The 11,104-nt window shown below is 45.4% G+C and overlaps 1 protein-coding gene and 1 non-coding gene across 4 annotated transcripts in view; one reads left to right on the forward strand and one right to left on the reverse strand.

Moving 5' to 3' along the window:
- Positions 1 to 11,104, reverse strand: part of Scamp1 (secretory carrier membrane protein 1) — a 77,008-nt gene that overhangs the window by 28,949 nt on the left and 36,955 nt on the right. Inside the window, exon 1 of one of the 3 annotated variants that reach the window (XM_021180353.2) lies at positions 10,530 to 10,740. The exons of the other annotated variants lie outside the window; for them this stretch is intronic. The gene's annotated coding sequence lies outside the window, so the exon portion shown is untranslated. Of the gene's footprint in view, positions 1 to 10,529; positions 10,741 to 11,104 lie in introns of those variants that run through there. 3 annotated transcript variants of the gene reach the window in all.
- Positions 7,499 to 7,565, forward strand: LOC115029209. The gene has a single exon (XR_003834761.1). It is a non-coding gene; the product is annotated as a small nucleolar RNA SNORD50 (small nucleolar RNA).

Raw genomic sequence — 11,104 nt, forward strand, 5'->3', positions numbered from 1 at the left:
GGGGGGGACTTTTGGGATAGCATTGGAAATGTAAATGAAATAAATACCCAATTAAAAAATGATAATCACACACACACACACAAAGAACATTTAAATTCCCTTCCTTCTAGGCATGAGACATCTAGGGACTGTCTATATCACATAAAAATTTACATCCTTCTTGGTGATAAGACCCTCTTGTGGACGATGCCACAAACCTTGGTCACAGGATATAACAAATCAAGCTGTGACTGGGCTGGAAGCTGCCTGCCTCCTAGGAGCTCCCAGTGCTGGTGGGAGCTATGCTGGGAGAGAAAAGCCAGTATCAGTCGTACTCAGCTGTGGATTCTGTGGACTCCACAAATGCCTGCACCCAAGCCTGGGCTCATGAGCCTCAGTCACTCCCGGCTGTTGACACACATAGTGATACAGCCACTGGTAAGACACACATGCGAAGTGCCTCCTGTCCATATATTATGTGCATGGCATAATGAAATCCACTGGCACGAATAATCAGCCTGCACTATCAAGGCTGCCTGCTCTCCTTCCCTGTGTACCTCTGTACTTTAAACATCTCACCCCAAAGCGTCCCATGTTCTCTTGTGCTCAGGGTCTGTGGAATGTTCTCCTGTGCATTCGTCATATGGTCTGGCTTCAGAAACCTCAGATACTTAGTAAATGTACTCTAGGCCTAACCAGAGACAACCCAGAGGTTGAAAAAGAGGGAAGGTACATTTAACTGGGTAACGTGTTGAACAGCCTCCTCGGGTAATCCTTACACAAGCAAACGAGGAGAACTTCCCGGAGCAGCTTCTATGGCCACTATGGCGTGCCCCTATGGCGTGCCACTATGGCGTGCCCCCAAGGAATCTGGAACGTTTTAGATTTGACTCTTCACAGGCAACAGCTGGCTGTAGCTCTGCTTACCTGGAGTCCCTCGGTGCTAAGGACAAAGAGACATAAATGCTAGCTAAGAACCAGGACAAATAGAATTATTTCAATCGATAACCATACTAAAACAAGGCTATTAAAGACTAGTACAAGCCTTTAGAGGAGCTGCATAGTAGCAGAGAAGAGGTGTGCAGGCCAGGAGCTGCACACAGTAGGGGTGCAAACAGTAGGTGTGCACAGACCAACATACGAGATCATGTACCTTCACCCACATATTTACCAGTCACTGGTTACTCCATTGGCCACAGATACATAATGGAGCTTGTGACTTAGTTAGGGAAGACACCACACATCACAACACAGAGCATCTTAGAACAGCAGAACCATGGATTGAAGGGGTCACAGGTGCAGGCTGAGTACAGGTAGTTTCATGAGGGAAGACCATCCCAAGCAGAAGACACAGCTGATGTGAGTGGGGCCAGTGTGCTGTACTCGATACAAGACACACAGAACAAGAGAAGAGGGACAGGTAACAGGCTATTCTAAAGGTTCCTGGTTCCATTCTGTTAAAAAAAGAAAAGTGGAAAGGAGGAGGAGGAAGAAGGAAGAAGAACAAGCAGCAGCAACAGTAAATGGGACTTGAGTTTCCAGTTCTAAGGATAAGGCGTGTGGAATGTATCTCTACAAGAGGTTAAAGAATAAACTTACTGAAAATTCAGTAACACCCCCAAACCTTAGGAAGCAAAATACTGCCCCCAAATAGAACAGAGGTCAGTTTACTAGAGCACAAATTCTGCACAAAGTCTCCATGAACACATGTCCTAACACATGTTAGGAACACCTGTTGAACTGGGCAGTGGTGGTGCACGCCTTTAATCCCAGCACTTGGGAGGCAGAGGCAGGCAGATTTCTAAGTTCGAGGCCAGCCTGGTCTACAGAGTGAGTTCCAGGACAGCCAGAGCTACACAGAGAAACCCTGTTTCGAAAAAACAAAACCAAAACCAAAACAAAACAAAACAAAAACAAACAAAAAAAAAACACACAAAAAAAATGGGAACACCTGCTGAGCTGGTAGCCAGCAATGGTGGTGCACCCCTTTACTCTCAGCACTCAGGAGGCAGAAACTCAGAGATCTGCCCGCCTCTGCCTCCTGAGTTCCAGGCCAGCCTGATCTACAGAGCAAGTTCCAGGACAGCCAGGACAGAGAAACCCTGGGGTGGGGTGGGGGGGTCGGGGTGAGGGAAGCACTTATAGTGACTCACAGCTGTCTCTAGTTCCAGTTCCAGAAGATCTGATGCCTTCTATTGGGCACCTGCAAGAACTGGCATTCACAGAGTACAAAAACATAGAAAAAAAAGTATATCTGACTTCTCAGAGACCAAAGAAAGTGAAGTCAAAAATAATAAACACAAGAGAAAGCCACAAGCTTGGATATCTGTATCCTTGAAACTATTTCTTGAAGGTGAAGAATATAAGGACTTCTCACACAGACCAAGATGCTCTTATATTTGCCTCCAAAAAGAAGGGAAAGAATGTGGGTCACAATCTATGAAAAAGGAAGAAGATCTGAGGAGAGGACGTAGGGGACAACAAAAACATATTTTTCCCATCATCAACTGGGCAGCAGAATACGGCTGGTCTGAACTGCCACCGGCAGCATCTCTCACTAGGGCGCCATACGCACACACCTCAGGCATGCCTGTGCTTATATGCACACACAAATGAGTGAGATGAAGGACAGAAGGGATGCAAGGCTCAGGGGGCCCACAGGGAATTCACAGATGCAGAGGTCGAGGACTGATCGGTGTGCACTTAGATTTATGTGGATTTGCAACTCTAAAAAGTAAAAACAAGAAACATAACTGATGTGTTAAAGAGAAAACAGGTGTACACAAGAAACTGAATAAGAACCCAAAAATCAGGCTCACAAACATACGGGAACAGACAGAAAACAGTATAAATATGGGAGACATAAATCCATCTCCATCATTTCTTTGAATGTCAACGGCTTAAATACACCAAGTGAAACAGGTTTTTCAAAGTGGATCAAAAACCTAATAACATCATCTACTACTACCTTCCTGTAAGATGGAAACACAAAAGAGTCAACTTCTATAGCAGGGGGAGGGGGAGGGGGGACAGGGAGGGGGGAGGAGTGGGGGGAAGTAGGAGATGAGGGGGAGGAGTCAATGGCAGTCAGTTTAAAGGATTAACTCTCTGGAAATCCCAAGAAGAGCAAACCCTACTGTAGCTGAAACACAGTAGAGATCCCTAAGCTTCTGAACTGTGAACTGAAGAGAAAGAGGACGCTCTCTGCAGCCAAGACAAGAAGGTGTGAAGGTGAAGACAAGAAGGGCAGTGCCCAGGTAGCTGAGCTGTAAAATGCTGTGGTGCTAGCCCACTGAAAAGGAGCCTCAAAGCCATTAAACCATAGTGAGAAAAACCAAACCCTCCAGGCAGCAGCAGGTAAGAGGACCACACGGGCACAGTGTTCTCAGGGTGACTGGCATCCACACTGGGTACCACAGAGGCAAGGGGTGGCTTGCCCAGGCAGCTGAGCAGAAACAACTCCCTGTGACAAGAACTCTTTCTACCATCCAAGTTCCTCTGCACAGACACACTAGAAATATGTCAGCATAATCTATACACACACACACACACACATGAGTGTACATGTGTGTACACACACACTACTATCCACATGAACAACACACACACACATACACACACACACACATACACACAGGCTCACTGATTCACTGTTCAGGGAGCAGCCAGCATCTTTAAGAGCTGCCAGGACACCAGGAAGGGAGGATGGCCACACGAAAGATGGACTACAGAGCAGCCCAAGGTTGGTCAGGACACTGCACAGTTACAACCAAGCTCAAAATCAGCAGGAGGAAGGAAATAAGGAAAACCAAAACAGCAACCTAAATATAATAGAAAAACTACAGATATAATCAATCAAGCTAAGAAAATAAACAGGGTTGTTCTTCCTTACTTAAGTGGACAACAAACTACTCAAAACTTAAAAAATGAAAATAAAATTGCTACTACCACAAAATGCCAGAAAATTCGGAGAATCATAGGGCTTCTTATAAGCAAATCTGTTCCAATGGCATTGGCTAGGGAAGGGGAGGGGTGGACTCCTTCTAGAGCAACAGAATGGCTAAGACTGAGTCAGCGAGAAACAGAGCGCCTGACTGCACAATGACAGTGGAGAAATAAGACCCAGGCTGCAAGGAGCAGCACAGGGCCAAAGAATTCCATAACCGAGTTCCACCGAGCACTCGCAAAGTTAAAGCCATTTTTCTCCTCTGTGTGTCTTTCTTTCTTTCTTTTTTTTTTTTTTTTTTTTTTTTTTTTTTTTTTTTTTTTTTTTGTTGTTGTTTTTTGTTTTTTGTTTTTCAAGACAGGGTTTCTCTGTATAGCCCTGGCTGTCCTGGAACTCACTTTGTAGACCAGGCTGGCCTCGAACTCAGAAATCCACCTGCCTCTGCCTCACAAGTGCTGGGATTAAAGGTGTGTGCCACCACGCCCGACCTCTGTGTTTCTTTTGTTGAGACATAATCTCTCTATATATCCCAAGCTGGCCTTAAACTCCTGACCCTTTTCTACCAGACTGTGCCACTGTCAGTATTTCTTGAATTTTTCCCAAAATTGAACTAAAGGGACTATTAACATACATACTTTATGAAGTTAATTAATTACTTAGCTTTAACATCTATGACGCTTTAAGAAAAGAAAGCCAGGAACAGGAGAGACGCTTGGTGGACAGGAGCCCAGTCTAAGCCATCCTGCTGCTGTGATAAAACACATAACAGGAGCAACCTGGGGAGGAAAGGGTCTACTCGACATCCAGTGTGTAGTCCATCACCCAGGAAGTCAGGCCAGGGATTGGCAGAAGACACAGGGTGCTGCTTACTTAAGCAGCCCAGGGCCACCAGCCCAGGGACAGCACCAGCTACCGTGGGCTGGGCCCTTCCACATCAATCACCAAGGAAGAAAATGCTTTGGTAAAAGAACCTTAACTTGGTTCCCACCACATGCTGAGCGCTGATAACCACCCAAAACACCAGCTCCAGGGGGACAGATGCCTTCTCTTCTTTTCTTCTCTTCCAAAGGCACTGCACTCACCTGTAAAAATATGCACATACACACCACACACACACACAAAATATAACATATAACACACAACACACACTCACACAACACAACATACACACACACAACTTGCAAAACACAATATAATACCCAACATGCCCAGTACAACATACAACACACACAAGAACTCAAAATATACAACAGGACACACACAAGAACACAAAATACAAACATACAACACAACACACACATGAACACATACAATACACACAATACCTGAAACACAACACACAACACAAAAATCACACAAAACACAGGGCAACACAACCCAATATACACAAAACACACACACACACAAATCTTTTTTTTTTTTTTAAATCTAAAGAAAACAAAACTACAGGCCAACTCCTCTAAGGAGAATTTATGCAAAACCCTCACAGGGCACCAGCAGACAAAGTTCAACAACACCTTTAGAAATCACACAGGGCCACCATGTGTATTGTCCCTAACCCAGGAAGGCTGCTTCACTACATAAACAGTCAACATGACACACTGCATCAACAGACTAGAAACTAAAAAGCACATGATCATCTCAGCTGACATAGAAAAAAATGTTGATAAAAATCTAACATACTTCATGGCAAAAACTCCCCATAGTTTATCCTGAAGGGAATTCCCTCACCACACACAGGACTACCTGCAAAGCCTTCACAGCATCCCCCAGGAAAAGCTAACAGCCTCTCCATCAAAACCCAGTGCCAGCCAAGGAGGCCTAACTCCTGCTGTTTCTGCTTAGCTTAGTACTAGAGGTATAAGAAAACCACTGGACATGAGAGGGAGTGGATTGTAACAAGTACCTGAATGATCTGTATACAGGATAAGCTTTTCAGAGTTTCAGAGGATTCATCAGTAAATGGTTGACTCTTGTTTTGGGCCTGTGGCAAGGCAGTGTATCATGATGGACCTTGGGGTGGAGCAAAGCCACTCACCTCACCTCTGCCACCACCGCAGCAAATAACTTAAATAGTTCCCATGAAGCTGTACCTTCTCGATAAGTGAAATACACCAGACACAGGAAGAAAACCATTGCATGAACTCATTTATATGTGAAAGCTAAAAAGAAGGCTCACAGAGAGGACAAAATGGTGATTACAGAAGATGAGGAGAAAGTGGGGCAGGAACGGGGCAGATGAAGGCCAGAGAATACAAATTCCTAAGGCAGGCAAGTCTCCTGCTGCAACACGCAGCACGAAGACCACAGGTGATATAGTCAAACTGCACAGTATGCTCGCTGAGCTCTCAGTGTGGAGCTGCTACCAAAACATAGCATTTGTATGAACTGATAGTAAGATAGTAATGTAAACTCACCATCTATATATATTTCACTAAATCATACTATAATACTTAAATATACACATTAAAAATTAAAATTAAATGTACAGTTACCGTGTGATCTAGCAATCACAACCCCTGATACTTACCCAAATGAGCTGAAAACTTATGCTCACAGTAAACCTACAGATATATATTTTAGCATCTTTATTCATTGCAGTAGAGCACTGGAAGCAAGCACACTTCCTTCAGTAGGTGAAAGGATCCATAAACAGAGTAGATCCAAGGTAGAATACTATGCAGTACTAAAGAGAAACGAACCATCAAGCTGTGAAAAGACACACATACTCCAAGGTGCACACACATACAGCAGGTAAAACAGCCAGTCTGAAAGGCTGCATCTTGCACAGTGCAATGGTAAGATGACTGGTGGGAAAGGTGAAGCTACAGAAATGCAAACGAACAAAAGCAGAGAACCCAAACACCAGTGGCTGCTGCTGAGACTGTAACCAGGAGGGCAAGGCTGGGGGTCTCCTTAAGCTGTCAATGACACTGATGGGTCCAGGTCAGCCCACACTTACTCAACCCACAGCAGGAACATACCCAGGCTGAGTTACTGTGTGTCCGTACAGGCTCATTAACTGTAACAAATTGTGCCAATCTAGAGGTAAAGTGATTCAGTAGACTGGGAGCTGGAGGTGAGGGGCAGGAGCAGTGGAAATCTGCACCTTCCTCTGGGAAGAGAACACTGTTCTACAAAAACAAAGCCTCTTAAAAAAAAAAAAAAGAAGAAGAAGTAGTAGTGAAGCAGGTCCACGAGAAGCTCAGCAGGACAGAGGAGAACAGTTCAGTTTCCATCACTCATAGCTCCACGGACCTGGCCTTCATAGGCACCCAAGATACACAGACACACAGACACACAGACACACACACACACACACACACAAATAAAATCTTTAAAAAAAAATACAGCTCAGGAGAAATGGAAGCAATGATTAACTCCTGTTTTGTTTTGTTTTGTTTTGTTGGACAGGGTTTCTCTGTGTAGCTCTGGCTGTACTAGACTTAATTTGTAGATCAGGCTGGCCTCAAACTCAGAGATCAACCTGCCTTTCTGCCTGTGCTGGGATTAAAGGCTTATGCCACCACCTGCCCAGTCAACTCCTTTTTCTTACTAGTTGAAAATAGACTAAGTCTATGATGATCCTATCCCGAACCTGAATTCCTGTTGAAAAACCATAATTACGGATCTGTCCGAAGTTCAAATCCCAGCAACCACATGGTGGCTCACAACCACCCGTAATGAGATCTGATGCCCTCTTCTGGTGCGTCTGAAGACAGCTACAGTGTACTTACATATAATAAATAAATAAATATTAAAAAAAAAAAAAAAGAAAATAGACTGAAGCCGGGCGTGGTGGCGCACGCCTTTAATCCCAGCACTTGGGAGGCAGAGGCAGGCGGATTTCTGAGTTCGAGGCCAGCCTGGTCTACAGGGTGAGTTCCTGGACAGCCAGGGCTACACAGAGAAACCCTGTCTTGAAAAAAAACCAAAAAAAAAAAAAAAAGAAAAAAAAAAGAAAATAGACCGAAAAGCAACAAAAGGGGACCTTGAGCTGAGGGTTCTAACAAAGTAGAGGAAATGGGGACAGTTTCTAATCACTGCCTAGAATGCAGCCCCAAGACAATTCAGACTTTACTTCATGTTCCCTCCTCTCGTTAAAGGAAACCAGAGAGCTAACAGTAAGACTGTCATACTGGAGGTCCCAGAGGCCTTGGAAGATGTGCCAACAAGAGGAGTGACTGAAAGACATGCGGCAGTAGTCACAGACACATGGACTTCAGCCACAGAGGTAGAAATCCTAAAGCGAAGGGAGCCGTTGGGTTAAATTGATCTCCTGCAGAAGAGTCCATAGCCCTGCTCCAGGGCTGCCTGGTCTGTATAAATACACGGTTGTAAGGAGCTATCTTCCCAAAGACACTGCCTCTAGCTGCATAGGAGTCCATCACACCAGTCCTGTGGATTGCGGACATTCTCTTATGGAAGGGGTGGGACTGGACATTAGGTCCTATCTGGTATCCCGGCCATTCCCCTCACCATCTGAAGGCAGTTTTACTCTAGCTGCATGTGGCAGAGAAGTCGGGGGCGGGGGTGGCATACAGACTGGGGAGACTAGAGCAGGAGGTTTGTCATTGGCTTTGGTTCCTCATTAGGACCTGAGGAGGGGTAAAGGTGAGACCCTGTCTCGGGGGAGAGGAGAGGAACCCAATTTTATGGCGCTGGATACAGATCGATGGTAGAGTACATACCCAACCTGCTCAAGCCTTACATTCGGTTCCTCATACCAAATAAATGGACGCATAAAACTTTAAAGCTACATAGTTATGAAACAGACGGTAACTATAATAAAGAAGTCTGGGGTAGGACAACGGAAAGAGCTGCAGAAGTCAACGTAAAGGGTCAAGGAAATGAGACATGAGAGTTTGGAAAAATGATCAGAAACAGCAAAACAGGAATGGGTTAGAAACAATGATAGTTCTGGGAAGTCAAGATACAAAAACATTAAAAACAAGTTGTGGAGGTCGTTATATGTCTGTGACAGTGGCTGCTGGCTCCTAATTAAAATCTAATGAGTCCTTCTTCTTCGCCCCTCTTTCCTCCTTCTCTTCCCCCTCCCCACCAATAAACCTCTTCTCGTGGAAAAAAAAATCTAATGAGATACAAATGTGGGGGATTTTCTGAATCATGGGAATCACACTCTCCTTCATGCCTGGTTTAAAGATATGAGAGAAAAATCAACGACTTTTTTGAAAAGGCTGCAGAAAAAAAGCAGAATTCTATGGCCCGGATGACTTGTCACCCCGCCCGGAAGTTCTATGTTGAAAGCTACTCCTCAATCAATAGTTTCAGCAGATGACACTCAGGTGGGGTGGTTGTTAGGGAGAAACACCTATAAATCCAATCAGTGCCCTAAAAAAGAAGGTGGGGGGTGCAGGGGGTGTGGGGGGAGCTGATCTCCTCCACCACATGAGAGCGTAGCAAGAAATGGCACACAGGCCCCAGGAAAGAGACCCTCATCAGCTACTGAATCTGCCTACATATGCACCTTGAAATCTCCAGCCCCCAGAATTGTGAGCCATCAATGTCTGCTGTCTATAAATGATCCAGCATAAGGCATTTGGCCAAACCTGCACAGAGTATAGCACATTACCCTCACAGTATGGCGTTTCCACAGCACAAAGAAGAGGAGGCACTCAAAAGAGAATGAAGGGCTTGAAGATGGACTGACTCCTGCAGGACTGAACAGAGTTCAAAGAGCTACACATACAAGGGAGGCAGGCTGAAGGCTACACAGACACTGTGAGGATTAAACAGCAGCAGAGGAGAACCAGCCCTGGAGTCCTGTTTACAGGACACCAACAGGATGACAATGATCTTGGCAGACTCAGACAGGTGATGTTAAAGGCAGACAGGCAGGGGGAGGTCTCCTAGAGGCTCCTCCACTTTGACCCTTTTTAGAACTGAGGTGAACAGACAGGAGGGACACAGCCGTAGTCCTAACATATTATCTAATTCCCAGTGTGGCACTTGGCTCTAAAGTGAACCCTCCTGATTCTCCCCATGGTGTTCACATCTTTGAAATAGAATCCTCCTCCTGAAAGCATTTCAGGGCTTTTAACACTCTTCAAACCAACAAAATACTGAAGTACAGTAATGGTGGCAAACAGCCACCCTCCTGATTCTACTACATCCTTTTAAGAATCTACTTTAGCAGACTGGACTAAGATGACCCATGGGATAGACAGAATGGATCATGATGGGAGACTCATGTGTCCCCTGGGAACTGCAGGGGAGATCTGTGCCCCAACATTAGGCAGCAACTAACTGCCTGAAAACTGCTAAGACTCTGTCATATACAGAGTATGATCTTGGTCAAGAACCTCAAGGAGCCTAGAAGAGATGCTTCCCCCATCAGACCCCAGACAAGAACAAGCCCAGGAGGCTGTGGAGATGGCGAGGCAGTTAAGAATGCTGCCCCTCAAGAGGATCCAAAGTTGGTTCCCAGTGCCCACATGGCAGCTCACAACAGCCTTTAACTCCAGCTCAAAAGGGCCTGATGCCCTCCTCTGGCATCTGTAGGCACCTGCACTCATATGCACACACCCAAACACAGACATATCATTAAAAATAAATCTTTAAAAAGACTCAACATGGACAATACCTTCAACACAGCTTTAGACTGACTAACGGAGTTAGTTCTACTGAGCCCAGACTTCTGACCCACAGAAACTGTAGAGTAAGCTTATTGTTGCTTCATGCCACTGAGTTTGTAATAGAAAACCTGTGTAGATGCTGTCTTGAGCCACAGAAGTGAGGATAACCTAGGAAGCCCCGGCATTGTGACTGCACAATCCCGACTCCCTCACAACAGTGGAAGGCCAGGTTGGGAGATCTCAGCGAGGTTTGGTTTGTAGGGAGCTAGATGCCTTTGGCTAAAGCAAACAGCACACTAGACTAGGACTGGGGCGAGTCTTCATGGGTAACCTAGAGCACACTGGACCTTCCTCCTCGGTGTTTCTGTAAGCCAAAAAGTGAGACAGGCTAAGATCTAGTCAGCTGCCCCCACGTGCCAAACTGCTAAGTATAGAATATATGATCACTTCTAAGGAAAGCAGATAAGTTCATCTGATCTCTAAGAAAATATTCGGAGTAGGGCCACAGGCCTCATCCGGCCGGATCAGCGCCGGGGTAGTGGGAGCGCAGGGTTGCCTGACACCCGCCAGCTACCCACGACCC

The sequence above is a fragment of the Mus caroli genome, chromosome 13 (assembly GCF_900094665.2).
Source record: "Mus caroli chromosome 13, CAROLI_EIJ_v1.1, whole genome shotgun sequence".
Classification (NCBI taxonomy): Eukaryota; Metazoa; Chordata; class Mammalia; order Rodentia; family Muridae; genus Mus; species Mus caroli.